We start from the raw sequence: 22164 nt of genomic DNA, 5'->3' as shown, positions 1-22164 counted from the left end.
AAATATATTTTTTGTATTTTCTATTTTATGATGAATGCAATCTAACAATGCAACTATATGAATTCCTAATTTAACCAAGGGGTTAGCAAAGCAAAATAATGAAGATAAGGAAACAAGAAATTTAAGCAAATAACATGAAAGTAAATCCTAATGAACATAAGCTACGGAAACAACACATCTACAAGTTAAGTTTTTGAGGAGATTGATAGGTAACCAATGACAATAGGAGCAGCACTTTCTTGATTCCACTGATGCAATTGTCAATGGGAATTCAATAAACATAAGATTTTTCACTTTTCATCAAATCACAAGGCCATGGAAAGTGTGCTCATGTCAGACAAAAAGTTATGCATGAACAATATGATGATCTCTTCTTGAACTAAGTACATTAGTGGGATTTGTAGACCCGTAGCAAACACCAGAATTAAAAGATCACACAACCAAAAATAATGCAATAAAACTTTTGGCTCAATTACATTCCATGAACATACATCCACAAAATATAACACACTTAGACAAGAATCACTACACTCCAAATGTGAGCACCAAAAGCATATCTTATTGCAAAATAACAATGGCCTTGATTACATATTACAATCCTAAATCTATAAGAAATCATCTCCTCAATTTATGCTGAGAGTGAGAGATATCTTTTTGCAATCATATGCTTCTAAACTAATAAAACAAATCTATTTATGTACAAACTATCTATCAAACTAGTGCTAAGTAGGACTCCATCGATTTTTATATCATTAATTGGATGCATGAGCCTTTACATGTCATAAAAAAAAGAAATCATGAGAAAATAAGAAAGAGAGGAGCCTTTAGTTGATGTAGGGGTGACTAGAAGTGGCAAAAATAGAAGCTCTATCTTCAATAGGCATATGTAGGAGTTAAACTGTCGTCAGAATGTATTTCTGATGCATGGAAAGCTCTAAATTTAGAACAAGCAGTTAACTATTGGTGCACCTCTGAGTTCTTCAAAATATTCTATAACACTACTAGAAAAGTGCACCTACACACAAACACACCTAGCGTAATAGTGCACCTCGAAACAGGCTCCAAAAATAGAAAATTTCACGAAGTGTCAAAATTGAAATTCTGGCATCTGGGTTTTGTTCCCCTTTATACAAAAGCTATTTCTAGATATTTGACCTTTAATTTCTCAATTATCTCAGTGAATTGAGCCACATATAGAAAATCTAAGGCTTCATATTTGTCTTTTACTTTTTTCCTGTAGTTGTCCACTTCGATACGGGTCTCAACAAAATCTCCAAGTTTCCCATCCAACTCTAACAATGCTTCTTTTGTTCTAAATGCTTGCCTAACGTCATCATCATTAGTAGCCTCTTCAAAAGTTTTCCAAAATTTCTCAACTACTACCTCTACTAGTGTTAACTTTTCCCATGTATCATCTTCAAAAATGTCCAGACATGTATCACTATAATGTTTCTTAGCTTCCAAAATGTGCTCTTGGGCTTGGTCCTTGAGCCTACAAATCTCTACATGTAATGTCTCCATTACTTTATTACCATTTACAATATTTTTCATTCAATCATCTATTTTATCTAATTCCTTAGCTATATATACATCCATCAGCATTCCATACCTTTGGCCTTTTATTTCCTATAATGCCTACAAGTCTTTTCCCCAAGTATGCACTTCATCCATTAAACCAAAATCTTGGTTTAGAATAGCTACCAGTTTGTTTGCATTATATTGCATAACATGTAACAGCTTCAAATTTCCCTGAATAATCAATACACTTTTCTCCTCAAAACTTTCTTTCCACTGCTGGCAAGCTCTCAAAAATAAATCCAATTGGGTTGTACCCTTGTCTCTTCTCTCAATTGTTGCATTCAAGGTCTCCTCAGGATGTTTAGGGTCCAAGGGACCAACAACTTCACTTAGATTTCCCTTTAGGATTTCATTTTTTCACCGAAGTGTTATTAATTATACCCCTTCCTGTTTCAAGCTTCTAAATACCTCCTTTATCCCTGTTGTTACCATCAGCTTTGCAGTATCCAAGGTAGGCTTTCCAAGCATGACTTCCTTGATCTAATAATCTCATGGAGTCAATTCTTCAACATTTGAGTTTGGAGGAGGGATAGCCACATGAGAAAACAAGTCCTAGCTCTGATCACTCATAATGATGGCTAATGCTTGTGCATCTTTTGGAGGTGAATCAGGCTTCCTTAAGACTTCAATCAATTCCATCATATCTTCCTCCTCTGTGGTGAATTGTTGTTTTTTATTTATTATCACTTCTTTCCTCAACCATTTCGAGACATGTTCTAGTAGAGATTTGCTTTTTGAAGATGGAGTCTATTCTATAATGTCCTCTCCCTTATTTCCCCTTTTTGGAGTCCTCTCCTTTTACAAGAGATCCGCACTAGGAGTCTTTGTATAAGTTCTCACCTCTGTGTCTTGGGAAGTTTGCTGAGGTTGTTCACTTATTTTCCCTTCTTCTAATACTTCCTTAGTGGATACTTGTTCTAGCTCTTTCTCTTGTCCCATTTGGACTTGCTCTTCTTCATTGTTTGGAGGAAAGGGAGTCGTTGATCCCTTATCAACACAAAATGTGACTTAAACTTGGGATGGTAGTGCTACCTTGGGTCCTCATGGTTCAGGTGGCTGCTAACTCCAATCCTCTTGTTGAGGTTGATTTTTTGGAGTATCTCTTATTTTATCTTCAACCAATTCAGTACCCACAAGCCTGAAATCAAAATCTGATATCTCAAAGACATCAGTGCCTTTCACGTACTACTCATCTATCCATTGTTGCATTTCATCTTCCAATGTGGTGGTTTGAATGGGTTCATCAAGGATAGATGGTGGTGTGATCATGGAGCTTCTTCTTTTTTTTGACTCTACAGCTCTCGCAAGTCTAGTCCTCTAGTTCAAAGGTAAATTATCCTCTTCATCCTCATCATCCTCTTCTTTGACTTCTTCTGGAGTAGGTTTAGGGACTGATGGGAAAGGAATCACTTTATTTATCACCTTTTGCCTCCTCTTTACCAAAGTCTTAATCTTTCATTTATTCTTGGGCACGGAAGGGGAGGCTTGTACCTACCATTAAGGTATTTCTTGGACTTCCATTTTATCTCCCTCTTGTCCTTGCTCGATGGGTGGCACTTGGGGATTATCTTGGGTCTCTGTAGCCTCAACATATTTTGACCCTTATAAATTTTTTGCTCCCTACTGTGGAGGTGCTTGAATTTCCCCCTCTTCTGGTTCAACTTGTTGAGGAGAATTCCTCTTCCTTTTTCCCTTACCTTTACCATTTTGAGCTTGATAATACCCAACTAGTCTATCAAGTTGGTGCACTATTTCTGGTCTTACGGGTGACTGGGTTGTAAATGTAGGCACTATGACCTTTGCTCCTCTACCTTTAATTGGGTGGGCTTGAGCATGGAAGACCATTGTCTCAAGAATTGGATCAAGTTTGAAAGGCCTTTTTGATCCAATCATTCGTCAATTTGATGATGTGCCTTGCCCTATGGTTAATGTCCAAGTTTTCTTCTTTGTCAATCTCAGCATTCATGATAGGTTAGTTACCAATCTTATCCCTATTGAACAATGGATCAAGAAACTCCTTTGAGCCTTGTTGCACAATCTTCAATGGAATCTTTACCTTTAATGCCTTCTCCACTAAATACAAAGTCATCCTACAATAATCCCTTATGCGAACATTGTAGTCATTTGTTGCATTCATCCAATGATCTTCAAGGGCATCTTCATGTTGAAATGTTTTACCAGCTAAGTGTTGTACTCTCCCAATGTTATCAAAATATGGCCAAGGAGAATTATGCTCATCCAAGGGATAATGATCCCATTCACATTCAAAAGAAGGAATATCTTGCCTTCGATCCACCTAAAAAGGTCCTATAGTCATAGGCCACGTTCAACATATTTTGAGTTGTTTTCTAACTCTGTCATATACGGACAAGAGTTTTCAAGAGATCTCCAGGAGAATAAGTTTGTCACTAGGATACCTAGGGAGCTTCTTAGGGTTGATAGTTTTACCTGCTACCCTCAAATATGTAAATGTCTAGAACTAGATATGATAAGCTCTGACTAGTGATATTTGCACAGCTTCCTCCTCTGATATTCTCTTCACATAATCCCCTTCTATGAACTGGATTATTATGAATATGAAAGCATCATTCACAATCCTATATTCTTTTCTTTGCTCTAAAAACCTCTTTTTTACTAGCTAAGGATATACAATATAAGGCCATGCATTTGCATCCTACATGCTACCCCTCTTATAAAGCCCTGGATAATTCATCGCCCTTGCAACTAACAAGTACACCAAGTATGATGTCATGTAAAATTTCTTGTTGTTCTTCACCACCACTAGCTACTCACCCAAATTCTCATTAAGAGTAGAAGCCCAATCTAGTGGCATCTCTACTTTCTTTATTGTCTTAATAAAATACACCATAAAAATATTCAGGTGTCCGACTGCTGGCAAACCCATAACTCTACTCAAGAGTATGATTGAATATCTAATATTTTCCTTCATGTATCCTCTTTTCATGTCCACTTTGCCCATTTTCTTTCCTAGAGAAGTCTTCTCTATAGGGTATTAAGACTAGATGATTTCAAAAGCTTCATCAATATGTTCCCTATACCATCTCTCCGCTTGCTCATAGGTTAGTCTAATGAATTGATTCGTCCTTAGGAGATGGAACACTTTCTCAATGTTTTTGGGTTGGAGATCCAAGATTATCTCTCTAGTTATGCTTTTCATGACCCTTTCTTTAGGAACATAATGCTTTGCAAGTGTCATAATTAGCTCTGAGGATTACACTGATACCGGGTGTGATGCTGCACTGACAAGCCCTGATTGGATCAATGTGGATATCATCTGAGATCTCTCAGTTGGTTTGTTGCATAGTTTTAAGTACTTACCCAAATTTTTGTGACCTAAATCTATGTCTCAAATCTTTGAGTTCTCATCTTGAAACTGTGATTTTGTAGGAATATCCTGGAACTTAAATACAACTAGTTTTGGTGCCATTTTCTCAAGAAGGGAGGATGATGAAGATGCCATTGTATCTGCAAAAAAGTGCATCTATTAGTTCAAAATTGAAGAAAAATGGATTAATAGCCCCCTAAAACTGACTCGCAAAAACCCTAAAAACCTAATTGCTCTAAAAAGCACCCAAAATAGCACACCTTAGAGGTGTACCTAGTGCACCTTTTATTGTATTAAAAAGTTTAATTGATAGAGTACAAAATTGCATTATGTCTTTAAAGGTGCACAATAGTGCACCTAATTAGGTGCACTACTGTGCACCTTAAAAAGGCATTTTTTTGTTTTTTAAAATATTTTTATAAGGGTAAAAGGTGCACATTAGCACACCCAAATAGGTGCATTGATGCACACCTTTGAGTTTTGATGTTGTTGTATGTCTTTGTGTACAAGGAAAAGGTGTGATGCACACCTCAAGAGGTGTGGCACTGCAGCTTGACAGAGCTCCAAGAAGACAATATGATAAGTGAGGAGAAGGAGAAACTCCCCCCAGGTTATATAGCCCTAAGCACCTTTGGTGCTATGTAGCTATGCAGATGCGCACCACCAAGGGTGCAATACCTTGTCTTAAACGCTTAGGCACACTAGCACACCTATCTAGGTGTGCTAGTGCATCCTTTTATTTTGCAAGAATGACTTAGCTATCTTAGATGATTTTTGAAATCTAATTTTCAAACCAAGACTCAGATTGGGTCAAAAAACACTAGATGAAACCCTAAAAAAGACTCAGACCCCCGAATAGGGTTCTAGAAAACTAAAAAAATAAAGTAGGGGGTCCCCATTTCTAATCAAAATGGGGCGTGCATTATGAAACCACAATAGGATAGTCATAGCTCAAGAAGTCATCCACTCTCTTTAGTATAATGGCTCCCTAAGGATGCTCATTAAATTGGATAGAAGCAAAGCTTATGATAAGGTGAACTAGAGATTCTTATACAAATGTTTGGAAGCCTTTGGCTTCTCCAAGTAATGGATCAATCTCATCTTTGAATGTATTTCCACTCCTAAGTTTTATGCTCTAGTTAATGGAACCCTTGAGGGCTTTTTCTCACCTTCTAGGGGAATAAGACAAGGGGACTCTATTTCCCCCTTCCTTTTCATCCTTATGTCAGAATTCCAAGGGAGAGATTTTGGTAGTTTCATATCTAATCACTCCCTTAAGGGTATAAAAATATCAAATGACAAAGAGACAACAACTCACCAACAATTTGTTGATGACATAATGCTGTATGGGAAAGTTGGCATTAAGGAATCCAATGCTTTCAAATAAGTACTTCAAACTTATATTCTAGCATATAGTCAATAAATAAACCTGTCAGTAAATAAATCTAAGTCTAAAATTTTATTCTTTAACACCAAGAAAGCCTTGGAAACTGAAACTAGTAAAATTCTTAACATTGAAAAGGGATCTCTCCCCTGTAGATATTTGGACATCTAGTTAGAATAAGGGAAAATAACATTCTCTAGTTGGCATAATATTATTGACAAAATAAAATCCAAGATGCAATCCTGGAAAGGAAAATGGCTCTCTTTGGCAGGAAGAATCACCATGCTCATATACGTTCTATCCAATATATTGATCTTTAAATTATTAGTTCTAAATCTGTCAACCCAAAAATGGGATAGTATTTATAAAATTCTAAAAAATTTCCTCTAGCAAGGTTTAGAGTGCAAGAAAAAAATATCCCTTCTAGCCTGGGATAACGTATGTCGACCAAAATGGAAGGAGGATTTGACATCAAAAACTTGAAGGATCAAGCCATGGCCCTAGGGGCCAAGCTCATTTAGAGAATTATTTGTTTCCCTATCTTAAAATGGGATAGAATCCTTTATAACAAATATCTTAGTCCAAATGACCCACTTAGCATTCTTAGAACTAAAAATCCTCCAAGTGGGTTGAACCTGTGGACTTTAATGCTTAGCTATAGAGTTATCATTCTTAATAAAGTAGCCTAGAAACCAAGTCCGGTTTTGGACTGACTCATGGGGAGGGTATCAAATAATTGTTAATATGGAAATATACAACCCTTGCAAAGGATTATAGAAAATATTCTAAGCACATACTTAATAAACTATTTGGGAAAAGATGATAACTTACTAGAAGGATGGAAGTGGAAGTCATTCCCATCCTATAATATTCCACATGAGGAAGTTGAAAGCCTATAAATAAGTCTTATGGAAATATATATCACTTTCATTGGTCATAAAGATATGTTATTTTGGGATGGATCGAGGAATGGGGAATATAACTCCGAAGATGGATATAAGTACATTTATAATCTCAAACATCACCCTGAGGTGACATTACCTCAATCTCTTTGTTGGTCTCCCTTATGCTTGCCTAAAGCTAGAGCTTTCTCTTGGTTAGCTATTCAGAAAAGAATTTTCAAATAGACAAAATTAGAATAATTCATTATGAAGGGCCATCTAAATTTCCTTTATGTGAAATGGTTGAGGAGGGTGCTAACCATATTCTACTAGACTACTCATATATTGTCACCATATGGAACTAGTTCTACAATAAAATGAATTATAAATGGGCTCTACCTTGAAACTTTATTCTATACCTCTTACAATATTTGCCTAAGATGAATTCAGATTGTATATATCATAGTTGATGGATCATAGCTTAGAATTATGGAAGGAGATGAAGATGAGAATATTTAATAACTTTGGCATGTCTCATGCCTCACTTTCTACTACAATAAAGGCTTATGTTATTGAAACCTTGAATAATATAATCTTGAATCTTAATGGGACAACAATGCCCATGTCCTCTTAGGATGACAAGATGAGAAATTGATGGCCTGGTTTAAAACTCCCACATTTTCATGCTAAGGGAGGTAAGGATAGTAAGGAGAAAAGAGCAACGATGTGTTTGGACCCCCCTGCAAAAAATTGGGTCAAACTCAACTTTGATGGAGCCTGAAGTGGTAATCTTGAGATAGTCAAGATTGGATGTTGTATTAGAAACCATCTTGGAGAGCTTCTACTAAGTTTCTCAAAAATAATAGTCAAGGATACTAATAATGAAGCATAAATAAGAGATATGAGAGAAGGCCTTTGGATGTGTTCTAAGCTTAACCTCAATCAAGTACAAATTGAGGGTGATTCAACTATAGTGATTAATGCCTTTAGAAGTCAATCAATGCCTAGTTGGAAACTAAATACTCTATTAACAAAATCCTTGAAGATAGCAAAAAACTTTTTAAAAATTACAGTCAATCACATATATAGAGAAGGTAATATAATTATAGATAGTTTAGCAAATAAGGGGCAAATGGTATTAATGAGTTTATCATATTTCCCCGTCTACAACCTCCTTAATCCCCAATATTTTAAATTATTAATAAAAATCATATTTGTAACACCTAGCAAACTCATTAAATGATATGATCTAATTATATCAATCTCGGTTTGATTCATTAGATGTACTTGGACACATTATTTATGTTAACTAAGGCTTGATCTAGGGTGACATATACTTATCGTGCATGACTCACTCCTTCCTATGTGCGAGCCTTACTTACTCTTAACTCCTTGGGAAATGATGGCATTTAATTCCTCTTTTCATTCCTTATTTATTGGGGAATGTTGGCCTCATTCTGCATTTCAAAACCATTCCTTATTTATTGGGGAATTTTGGCTTCATTCTACATTTCAAAATCCATGGACACACCAATCAAGCTTAATTCCACATCCCATCTCATGGCTTTTAATAACCCTATTAAGTTAGACAAGATAAGGCAGTTCATATATGTAAGAAACAAGGTTGTTTGGAGAGTAGTTCTCTAGTGCTTGGGTACTCAATATATTTATTTCCCTAATAGATTCCACTCCAATGTAGACATGGTGGCCATGTTTATAGTAGTAGCTCACCATTTCTATGTTGATAATGACCTCACTGCAAGCCTTTGTTGGGAGTTGTTTGAGGAAGAATTGTTGTGTGATCTTGTTGTAGTACTAATAAATATAAGAGGGTACCTCACAATTGCTCTGGCCCCAACTATAACGTGCTATATATAAGGGGGGAACTAGTCCCAAGATAACCAATAATTTTCCTTGAAGACCCACATATTTTTGGGAGGACAAGGAGGTCTACCATAGAAACCTTTGATTCCTCTTCTTCTTCTTTGTCACTTTGGATCCAATTGAGGAGAACAAGCTAGAAAAATACATTGAGGAGGAAGGGATTTTTCATGAATGATCCCTACAAGCCGACATTTAGGATTTGTGAGCATCTTTTAGGGAAGAATAACGATTGTTGTTGTTTTAATTTTCAAAACTCTTTGTCTTATCACTAGTTTTTTGTTTAAAAAATGGTAGTCATGCATGCATCTTTTAATGGTTAATCATATAACTTTATAAACATTTAAGGATGTATATAAATATTTTTTATTACTCAAAGAACTATGGTGATAACAATTTGATGAAATTTTAAGTAATAACTAAGCTTTGAAGTATCAATTCTCTAAAAATATGTGAGTAATTTTAATTATCTAGTTTATATGAATGTTTGATAGCAAATACAAAATGGATTCTCTTCTTTTTTAATAGCTAAATTGGGTCCTTTTGATTCAAGTAGTTATTATCCTAGGTTGCCCTAGTTCTTTTGATAGGGTATTCTATGTAGAGGAGCGACGTATCATCAATTTAGAGGAAAATGTTTTTGGCCTTTTTAATTCATTTCCTCCTCATTCAAATTTAGGAGCATTATAAGGTTTTATTGCTTTTAAGTCCCTTGCATATGAAAATGTCTAAGACTTGGGTATATGACTCTACACCATTCTAGATGTTTTTTGCAATAAGAGAAAAATGGTTGATCAATCATTTTACATGTTGAAAATATTATCCTTTTAATTACGAAAAGGATCATTGGCACACAAATAAATAACTTGTGAATGTTTTCCACTAGTTTCATTGTTATGATTAAAAATATATGGCTCAAGTTTATAATTCCTTTAAGAAGCCAAAAGTTACAACATCCATAATTTTTTTTAATTGATTGACTATAATAATAATTATGGTTTAATTTTAATAGCTTAATAAGCTTTTTGCTTAAGTCTGTATTAGATCTATCACAAGGTAAATTTGATAAATAGATCTCCCTTCAGAACCATAGCTATGGCTTCAGCTAGGGTGAGTAAATATCCATGGTTGGTTTTTATGCAAGTTCTCTTAATTTGGAATTTTATACCTCTAACTATTCTTCAAGTGTGGAGAAAGGTTGTTGTCGTTTTCTTGGTAGGTCCTTTAATAATGATAGACCTAGTATCTGTCATCGTTTCAAGAAGACTATTTTGATTCCTGACAAGGGATAATATATTTGGTTAATATGAAGACTTTGTAATCTCTCATCAAAGAGAACCATATAACATTGATTCAGAATGTACCTTATACTAATCGGAAAAAAAAATGTATGCCTTATAAATTGTAAAAGGGGGTATGACCCCTTCAAGACCCTCAAATGGGCATTTTATTCATATAGAACTTCAATCCCAGGCTACACTAGGGGTTTTCTTAACCTCGTTCATTTTCCTCAATGCCTGCACTTGAACGAGGTTTTTTATAAATATTTTGATATTAATAAAAAAATGGGCATTTGCTTCTTAATTGATTTTTAAAACTATATAATTTTATATTAATTAAAATAATAAGAACAAACTAAATAACAATAACAACAATGAAAGTGAAAAAGTTTGCTTATGCAAAAAAAATAGAAATAAAAAATGACCAATCACGAAAACCTAAATGGGAAATAGATAGAAGGCAACCAATGAATCCAATCAGAATTAGGGCTAAAAATCAATAGAATTTTCATTTAGTGATCACCGGGAATAGATTCAAAATACTAGCTTCCACACAAGAAGCAAAACATAAACCAAAAAGTATGAATAGAATTGAGACTTTTGAACCCTTAGTTCTCCATCATGAAGCTTAAGGATAAGGAAAGCCTAAAATCTCAGAAGGAACAAAGCAACAGATAGGAAATAGATGAAAGTGAATGGCAACACATAAGAAGGAAAATTAGAAACTCAATAAATAGGTGAATGCAAGCGAAAACATCATTGCATCAAAAGAAAGAAGATAGTCAACTAGAAAATCAAAAGGCATACTTTAGCAAAACAAAGTATGCAAAGTATACCTCGACCTAAAACTATATCATTTTCCAATAGCATTCCCATCGGCCCTAAAAAACCAAGTATATACTTAGAGCCTAATCAATGCAAAGAAAACGGTAAACCTTTTTCTCTTTCCAAATGACTTAAAGCCTATATCCCTCCCCCTAGAAAATAGACAAAATTTCTTGGAGATTACAAAAATGAATTTAGAACAAACAAATCCTAAAAAATAGAAAACCTAATAGATATAAGAGTCAACAAGAAGATATTCTCGTTATAAGCAATAGATTTAGCAAGAATCGATGACAGGATTGTTCAGATCTAGGAGTATATGTGTGCTAGAATGGTCCTAAAGAACTCAATCCAAATCTGGTAAAAAGCCTAGAAAAGATCTATAGAAGCCAGGTAAATATTATAAATTATTCGAAGCAATCACTATATCTACATTGCGCAAATAGCAATATTAGGAAGGAATTGGTTTCTATTTCAAATTGTTTTTACAAAGGGTATCCTATTAACTTATAGCATGGGAACTAAATTATAATGAACAAAATAGTAAGAAAATCAATGCCTTGAAATGGTATGAATGTAAAAATGTTCCTCCTGAGTTAAACCATATCAAAATCTTGAAATCCTTATCAAAATTGAGGATTCTTTAGGAAAATTAAAGGGTATTGAATCAAAGTTCAAAATATCCAGCAACATTAATTTTTTAGTGAACATAGAGCTAGGGCAAAAGCAAATCAAGTCAAAGATCATTACTAATAAATCATTATACAAACTAAGTTTCACAAATTTTGAAGGAGAAATAAAAAGTATGGTTAGATCAGATCTTACAATAGAAACCAAACTCACAAATATTAAAGAGGGTCTAAGAAACATTAGCAAATTGAGGAAAAGAATAGAGATATTAACAGAACAAAAATAGAAGGGAGTATAAAGAAAAATCAATAGAAGGAAGGATAATAGGAAAAAAAATACATATAGGAGAAAGAAAATCAACAATGCAAAGAATAACATAGAGTGAAATGAAGATATTGGAAGATACATAAAAGAGAGCAGAAGATAGTCAAGACAATCAATTTAAACTATCAAAACTCGAAGAATGCAAGGCTTGCCAAAGAGAGAATAATGTATTAGAGAAGATTAAATTTAGCATGCAGAATTTAAATAGATTGTCCTGTGATATCTTACTTTTACAAAATGATATTGAAGATCAAATCATATTAGGAGAACAAATACATAATGATCACAAGGAAATAGTATTACAAGACCAGAAAGAAGAGAAGAAGAAAGAATCAATTAGCAAAGAAATATTCTGAAGAAAATCCTATTGCAGAAAAGTAAGATACACCAAAATAGAGTAAAGGGAATTTGTGCAAAAAAAAGACAAAAACATAATAAGGAAGGAAAAATTCCAAAAATGATAAATGACAATAATAGTTAGGATCAAATAGAATCTTCCAATAGAAAAATAGAAAAAAGCTTTCAAGGAAATCTAGAAGCAAAAGAGAATAGAGAAAATTAGGAAGAAGGAATCTTGATCCCAACAACTACATCAACACAGTGGAGTAATATTATAATCTAGAAAAAATCAAAGAAAAAGAGTTATATATCTAACAAACACCAATGAATGGGAGAGATCTCTTTTGAGATGGAGACAAAGAAGAACAAAAAAAAATCGAGAACAATAAGGAAACCTATAATACCAATAGAAGTAGCAACATACATCAAAGCAATAGATCTAGAGGAACAAATAATCTTCAAGGAACAGAGGACAGAAAATAACCAAAATGGAAACAATCAGATATGGGAGGAGTTTGGGGTTCTAAATGACATAAATCAAACAAGTGAGAAAGAGGAGATCAAAGAGATGGAACAACGGCTCAAACAAAATAAAGTACAAAATAGAGATGAAAAGGAACTAGAAGATCAGATCTTTAAGGAGCTAATAGAAGAATAAGAGAATAAGGAAGAAGAAATAAACTCAATCATCATAAATTATGATCAACACTCATTGGACAATTTGGGCATTTCTATTCATCAAGAAGGCTTTAGAACTCCAAAATGTGGCAAACAGAAAATGAAGAGAGGAAGGAGATCACTTAGGGAATTAAGAGAGGTTGATGGGCAAGCTAAGGAACAAAAAAAAATTGAAATACTAAATGCAGGGAATGGGAAGAACCTTCCCACCACTCAATGAGGATCACAACTTGGAATGCTAGGGGTTTGAATGCCCCTAGCAAGAAATTCTTATTAAAATATAACCTTGCCTTATTTAAACCATACATTATATTAATTCAAGAAACCAAATTGAATAGAGAAGAAGGAGATAAATTGGAAAATAAATTGGAAAATTGGAGAATAGTAGCCAGGGAATCAAATGGGGCATCCGGAGGATTAGGAATTGTCTGGAATCTGCGGAAAGTGGGCCTTAATATTATGGAAACAAATAACAATTGTATGGGATGCAAAGTTTTAAGCTATAGACATAATCTTCAAATAATTCTAATTAAAATATATAGACCCTCATAGACAGAAGACAAGAAAAAATTATGGGATGAAATCAATTTATTTATGGAAAATTACCCTAATGAAAATCTCGTCATTGGAGGAGACTTTGATGTAATACTGAACTTAGAAGAAAAGTATGGGGAAGTTCAAATGATGACACATGCAATTACGAATTTTAGAGGATGGGTTGGGAAGAACAAATTACTGGAAATTTCAACTAACAATGGAATATTCACCTAGAATAATAGAAGAAAAGACTTCGATTACATAGCAGAAAAACTTGATAGATTATTCTTTAAAGGATATTTAAGAAACATGGATCTGGTCATTCAAGCAACTATTCAGCCTATAGCTAGTTCATACCGCTACTCGGTAAGAATATAATTAGTATAACCTAAATAACCATCTAGGAACCCATTCAAATATGAAAAAATGTGGTTCCTAGATGAAAACTTCATGAAAAACATAAAACAATGGCGGCATAAAGGAAAATTCAAAGGTTTAGAAATGTATTGCTTTGTATCTAAATTGAAAATGATCAAAGAAAAAATCTTTAAATGGATTAAAGCATAATTTAATAATATATTTAAAGAAAAATTAAAAATTGAAGAAGACCTCAACAATTTAAATGAAGAAGTTATTAAAAATGATATGGATAATGAAAAATTTGTTGGAGTTACAATAGGAAAGGTAAACTTTTGAGATGGGGGGGTGGGGCAGGGGGGGTTGAATCAATAGTTTAAACTTTGACCAATAAAACTTTCACCACACATCCATCTCATGCATTCAATGAGTAAACTGGAATAACATGTAAAGAATGTACATCTAAAACATGTAAGCAAGTAAACATTCACACATGTATGACACCAGATATGACTACCCAAAAACCCTCCAATGAGAAGGTAAAACTGGGGTGGGGATGACACCCACAAATCTTCATGACTATAGTAATAAAGTGTATCCAATGAAGGTTACAATGTTTTGATCATGAGATATGATCTACCCTGTGAAAGGTTTGCCCTATTAAAGGCTTACAAAGATTGTAGGTATCACCTTGTTAAAGGATTTCAACACCCTATTAGAAGTGTGCCTTGCTAAAAAGACTTAGACCTCGTTAGAAGATTTCAATACAGCCTGTTAAGACTACTCTATTAAGAGATTTGATTGATTCACTTGCCAGAATGATTCAGCAATGATCTTGTGGTTAGCACTTGATTGCTTGATGATAGATCACCTCTAAACTGATGTCTTCTTGATCCTTCTTGGTCTGATGTCTCTTTGTTGTATGATCTTCCCTTCCTCTATTCTCCTTTAACTAATTCTACAATGCAATCTCAGATCATAACTCCTTAGTCACCATGACTGCTTTATTTGTGTATGCAAACTTCTCTATACTCCCTTCATTCACCTTCTTTACACTATAGAGAGTTTAGGGTTTGTCCTCCTTAAGAAGACTTAGGTGACTTAGGGTGAGGTATGAATCAATGGTTGTGATTCATCCATTTTATTAATTAAACCTTCCCTTTTTCTGATTGGTTGTATGTATTTGCATTGGGAATCCAACTTAAGATTTATCCTTATCTCCAAAATGTTGTAATTCAATCTTTAAGTCAGCTCAAAACCAGTTTACATAGTTGTTTGTGCCATTACAAACAACTATAACAAAACTATCTCACTCGACATCTGAAGTCTCTGATGCTTGGAATATATTATCTTTTATACTAAGAGTTAGCATCTGTGTCACTCAGCATCTATATCACTCGACATCTATGTCACTTGGCATGCATTGCTTACTCGGCTCTTGAATCACTCAATATTCACTGTCTTCTCAACACTTGAGTGACTAGGCACTCACTGTGGACTCAGCATGATCTAATATATACATGTTGTGCTTGGCATATACTACTTGTTCAACATGAACTAAGTAAATGACTTAAGCGTGTAGACACTTATTTGTTAAAACCAATCTGAGATCAACAATCTCCCTCTTTGACATGAGTGTCAAAAATACTTGGTCATGTATTGATATCCTTATCCTTACGAGCATAACATATCACTGATTTGACATATGTACAAAACTTCAAAATTTCAAAATTTTGTAAAAACTTAGATACCTCAAAATCTGATAACTTCCCTTTAGTTGATAGTCTATTCTATATCCAAAATTCTATACTCTTATTGAGTAGATGTGTCTCATGTGATACTCTTTGACTTCATGTTGTTTCTCTATTTGCTCCCTCTTAGCTTATTCTATCTTGACTCTGTTTCTTTTCTTACTCTTTGCTCTCATTCCTCTCTATCTCCTCTATATGTCTCCAAAAAAATTATTTCTCCCCCTTTATTACTCTCTCACTTTTCTTACTCTCCACCTTTATCTCACTCTCCCCCTTTTTGACACTTATCCCCCTACTAAGTAGATGTGTCTCATGTGATACTCTTTGACTTCATGTTGTTTCTCTGTTTGCTCCCCGTTAGCTTATTCTATATTAGACTCTATTTCTTTTCTTACTCTTTGCTCTCATTCTTCTCTATCTCCTCTGTATCTCTCCAAAAAAATTATTTCTCCCCCTTTATTACTCTCTCACTTTTCTTACTCTCCACCTTTATCTCACTCTCCCCCTTTTTGACACTTATGTCAATGGGCTATACACTTATAGTGTGCTTGTCCAAAAAATATTTATGGACATCTAGGATAATCTTGAGAGCAACATCCCAGTTCTCACATGCTACATCCAAAGATTTGATTTGGATAGCTAGCTCAATAGCAAGGTGGACTAGGTCATCTAATGTTGAAAGATTTGGGTCTTTCTTCATGAGAGTTTTAGCGTAGCCTAATTCCTTGTGCAAAATTTCCATATGTGGGGTGAGTGTTGTTTGGATGCTAATCAGTTTGGCCCTTATATTGGCCTCAGTTGCTGACAATGCAGCTAACTGACTTTGGGTTTGTAACAATCTTCTGAAGTGCTTTTCACTTTGAGTTGGATTCATAGGTAGTTTTGCACCTAATGTACTAGTCTGACTTTCCAAGCTCAAAATGTGACTTATGGTCTCTTGTGTGAAGAGTGTTGGATTGCACAATTTAGTGTACAGTGAGAAGATATTCTCAAATACCTTCTTCACACTTTCTACTTTAGTTGTCAATGCAACTTGTGTTAGTGCTATGTCACCTGATATTTTCTCATTTACTTTTTGCTGAAATTGTTAGATTGTGGTGAAATTTTTGGGCCCTATTTTATCAAGATTTTGGGCCGACATGTAATTATTAATTATAACCCTAAAATGACATAAAATACTTGTATAAAAGGGTTTAGGGTTAGGTATTTTATTATTATGTTGTGATGAGAAATTGCTTCTTGCGGTGATATTGAGTTGTAAGGGATTACATATTGTAATCAGGTTGTAATCACTGGATTGTAATAATATTGGACTTGCAGTTTGGTGGACGTAGCCCAGGGATTGGGTGAACCACATTAAATCTTGGTGCCTTGTGTTCATTTCTGTGTGACCTATTATTTTCTATTATTGGTTATATTTGCATGTAGTTTTTATTTCTTTCTGTGGTTTTATCCTAACAGAAATTTCTTTTTTGACCATTCTAACAATTTTGCATTTGTGTCTAGGTCCGCATCACTAACCTTCTCCACTATGTTTGTTAGTTATTCAATCAGTGGCTTGGTCTCATCTAGAGTTGGCAGACTGAATGCATCTAAAAAGATGTCCTTGATGTCCTGCTTTTGCCTATGCTCCCTTCTGAGTAGTTCTTGATGCTTCTTTCTCGCTAGGGCTTGTTGCAAAATACCCATCTTCTCTATGGTCATTGTGTCATAATCATATTTAGGTAACACAATCTCTTCATCAAGGTTCACATCTCCATATTGTATCACTTCTTTAGCCTTTGATGAACTCAGACTTAGCACTGAGATCTGTAATGGTGTTGCATCTGTGCTTGGCTTCTGAAGAGTTTGGCTTGAAGGAGTGCCAGATAATGGTAAGGTTACCAGGGTTTGAATTACAACTTGCTCCTTCACCTTAGGTGTTAACTCTGTCTCTTCAGGCTTGTCTTGTTCTACCACAATACTTTGTAATGCACCTTGTGCTTGTGTTGTTGGTGCAAATAAGTCTATCTAACCTATTTCACTCCATGTTTTTGTAGTGGCTCGAGTTTCCACTGTGTCCTTCTCAACTTTTTTAGTTGTATCAACCTTATCTAATGTATCTTTAGGGTCCTTATCCAAAGGTTGTACATTAGTGACTTGAGGGATGATAGTAGGTGGTTCTTGTGTATTCACCTCTTCCCTTGTTGTTTCAGTCACTTGTTTCTACAATTCATCTAAACTCACCAATAAAGGATTATCACATAGTTTTTCCTATAGTGTAGAATGATCTAGTATCCTCTTGAGATCTTCCTCTATAAGGGGATTGATGTTCTGATCTATGACTTCAGAAACATCCTTAACTATTATTGTTTTAGTATTCACACTTGTCACATGTTAAGGATTGACATTAGGCAATTGTGTAACTGGTACACTATGTTCCTCTTGATGCTTTGCCTCAGTTGTTGCCTTGTCATCTACTTGCATTTTGTCCCTCCCTCAATAGTGTTGTCATTGTTATCATCTTCCTCATCATCTTCCACCTCAATAGGCTCTAGTTCACCTTCCTTTACTATAGCAAAACCATATGTTACTTTCCACATTTGTGTGGACTTATTAACAACATCTTCAATGTTATTTTGAAGTATGCTAAAGGCTTAATATTTAGGTACAAACCTAACTACATATTTCTTCATAGTTTTAGCAATGTGTGCCTTACTAAGTTCAAGCATCATTTGTGCAAGAGATGTCTCTCTAATTTGTCTCTCCAAGTTCAGAGAATAGTGCCATTTCTGCCCAACTCTATCATATAAGCTTTTAGGCATTGAGTTGGCAATTTCTAGTGGGTTATTCTTGAATTTTTCCATCATGGCATATATAGCCTCCTCCACTTGACTCTTCTCCACTTTACCAAGATTATCAAAGTCTACATGAGAGAATCTTGATAAGTCTACACTATTCTTGACATTTTCGCATAGATTTTCAAGATTTGATAGAGGATTGTGACTCACCACTTTAAATTGGTCATTATCATCTGACTCTATTTTCTCCTCATTAGATTCTACTTGTGCAACATATTTCCTTCTTGGTCTTTTCTACACTTGTCCTCCCTGCTCTATAGGTTTTGTCTTTTCTTTTGCCTTTTGTGCAATTGCACATGCACTAGCCCTTGTAGTAGGTGTTGTAGGCTTGGCTTGGCTTGGTTTGATATTTTTCTTAGCCCTTGTCACTAGTTGGGCCTTAGCCTTCCTCTTCTTTTTCTCGGTAGGAGCAGGCGCTTCCTCGACTTCTTCTCCCTTAGCACCTTCAACAACTTCAATCGCCTCCTCTTCTTGGTCTTCTCCAATTCCTTGAGTAAGTGCAAGTGGTGCTTGTGCGTGGATGTCTTCTTCCTCTTCCTGCTCGACACCTTCACCAAACTTAGCTTCTAGTTTCTTCACTAACTTGTTTTTATTCTTAATAACAGAGGTTGTCTTCAATTCCATAGTGATTTTGGACTTAGCCAACTCATAGTTTCCAAATGCCTTAGAATTTTTGTCTACCTCTTTTGCAAGTAATATAGCAATAGTTGTAGAGGCTTCATCTACATTTATTTCATATCTGAAGGGTCTCAACCATCTTACCCTTGGTGTAGCAGCTTGAAAAAAAGTATAGTCGACATCCACTAGAAAATAGATATTATCATAATGCTTTTCTACTAATGATACTAGAATTCTCAATCTTTTCTTCATTGACTACTTAAAGTCTTGAAAATAGCTAGTCATCACAAACTCAAAATTCTCACCCAATTGTTCAATGAATTCACCAATTTGCACTGCTACTGACCTGTTTGTTTTCCAACCAACTATGCCAAATGTAGAAAAAGTGTTTTGAACATAAAAGAAAATGCATACCAATATAGAACCAAATTTGCATTGTGCACTCTTTGTCTTCCTTATTGCTCCTAGGTTCTCCATCAATTGTTGTAATTGTAACTTTACAAGATCATATGTGTGATCTTTCTTAACAATTTTATTTCCCACACCCACTACAACACAGGGAACAATGTTTAATCTGCTAGATTGGTAAAAATTGTGTGAAATAACCCTTACTACAAAGTTTATCAAAGGATCAGTAATGGTGTCAATAGTCATTCCTCTTTTGTTCCACACGGCTCCTATATTCTTTTCAATGACCTCTTTTGAATCACTTCTTAGGGTCTTAGGCCAATCTAGGGTTGGATATTCTATAACCCTATGGATTATCCTCTTGGTTATTTTGATAGGTCCATTATCCAACCACAAAAAACCATCATGTAATCTGCTTAATACAATTCTTATCCATTTAGTTTTGAATACATTCAAGAAATCTAGGGCATGATTTAAGTGTTTCCTCTCTACAGTTTTGTATTCTTCCTTCAACACACCATTATCACATAGTCTATCATATGCTTGCCTTATCTCTATATCACCAATGCTACCAATTTTATAGTTATAACATTTCCTCACATCTTGCATCATTAGAATGTTTGGTAATATCATGGATAACGCACCAAAGGGGTCTTGTTTGTAAGCGATATCAAGTATGGCCTTGAATATAGGTTGCTTAACTTCATTACTAACCTGTTAAACATTCAAAATCTCTTTACCCTCTACATTCTTTAAACTAGATGCCATAATGTGAAACTAGGGTTTACAAAAATATAAATAGCATAGCTCGACTCTTGATAGATACCTTGCAAGATCAGACGAAATGGTAATGAATCACTGCACAAATCTTCTGTAATCACTTCTGAAGAATTTTTAGATCACCTCTTGCTCTTCTCACTCTTTCTCGATTTTGAAATGATGAAAAATGAGTTGAAATCAATCAAATACCCTTTTGAAACCCTACAATCAATGTTGAGTACTTACACAACTGTAAGCTCGACATCATCCAATTTCAGGCTCACTCAGCATCCATTAGCATTTCATTCACTCAGTAGCCATTACGAGCTTGGCATCAACTAGCTAGTCTATTAGCTTGACATCCTCTAGCATTTTACTCAGCAAACATAGGAAATTTTTCATGCTCGGCAACAACATGAAAAACTTAAAGATTTTTCTTGAATTCGTAATAACATCTTGCATATTTGTTCGTGCTACTGTAATATTTTCAGGGTGAAATCCTTTGGAACTAATGTATGATATAACCTTGTGAATATCAGTCCCACATACCTCTTGATTGCTTAGTTTGATGAGGTGTGATCACCTCACCCATTGGGTGAAGTGATCCCTTCTTCATTTGATGTGCTACAATCATCTTTTTTCTTCTTATATGTCTTATTCATTTCATTTCTAACATTTTCAACATCTGCCTTGCCTTTGCCTTTGTTAAATTCACAACTTGGTGCCTTTGACCTTGTTGGATAATACCTACTAATATGACCAATCTTCAAACAACTAAAACATGTGATTTTATTCAACCACCTCTTGTAGTCACCTCTAAAGTGTGTCCTAGTACAATTCTTGGGAACATGTCCATATTCTTGACAATAATGACAACTATATCTTGTATTATAATCCTAGTTATAAGAGTTTCCATTGTTCCTTACCTTTGTTTGCATGTTTGATGACCACATGGGTTTGGATCTGCACTCAAAAGCTCTATGTCCATACTTCTGACAGTTATAGCAATGTCCTTCAAATATTTGTGTGTTCATGGCCTTGGTTTTGCATTCATGTGCCTGATGACCTTGTTTGTTGCACTTGTGACAATGAACCATGCCTGACATTCTGATTTGTAGTCTTGCTCCTACACACATTAGCAGTATGTCCTTTCTTACCACAATTATGACAAGTAGGTTTGGAGTTCTTTTGTTGCTATTTTCTTCAACATTTTTGGATGACTCTCCTTCTTTAGTACTTGTGTATCCCAATCCAAATGTGTCATTATTGGATCTAGGGGATCTCAATAATTGCTCAAAGTATTTGATGGCTTCATTAGGCTTATTGGAACTTTCAACAAATTCCTTTTCCCTTTTTAGGTCACTTTGTAATTTCTCATTTTGTAACTTCAATGTTGTTATCTCAATGTCCTCGACATTCAACTCATAGTTGGCATTCATCATTTGACTTAGTGTATCTAATTGCATGTTGGAAATCTTGGTTACCTCTGATGATTTCTCTTCCAATTTGTTGCTCAAAATTCTTTTGTCTTCTTCAATCATGGCTTTTTCTTCCATAGCTTTCTTCTTATATTCGGTCACCTCACATAATAGTATGGCTTGTGATTCTTGCTCTAACTTGAGATTTATGATTCCTCTACTTGGGCTTTATTCTTTTCCATTAGATTTGCAATTGTGGCATCAAATTCATTGGAATCACCATCAGCAAATAGCTTAGTAGTGTCTATCTCTTTGTATTGCGTGTCATTC

Source organism: Cupressus sempervirens, chromosome 1, assembly GCF_028749045.1.
Source record: "Cupressus sempervirens isolate cs-2001-9-10 chromosome 1, ASM2874904v1, whole genome shotgun sequence".
Lineage (NCBI taxonomy): Eukaryota > Viridiplantae > Streptophyta > Pinopsida > Cupressales > Cupressaceae > Cupressus > Cupressus sempervirens.
Note: the sequence above shows the minus strand (reverse complement) of the source record.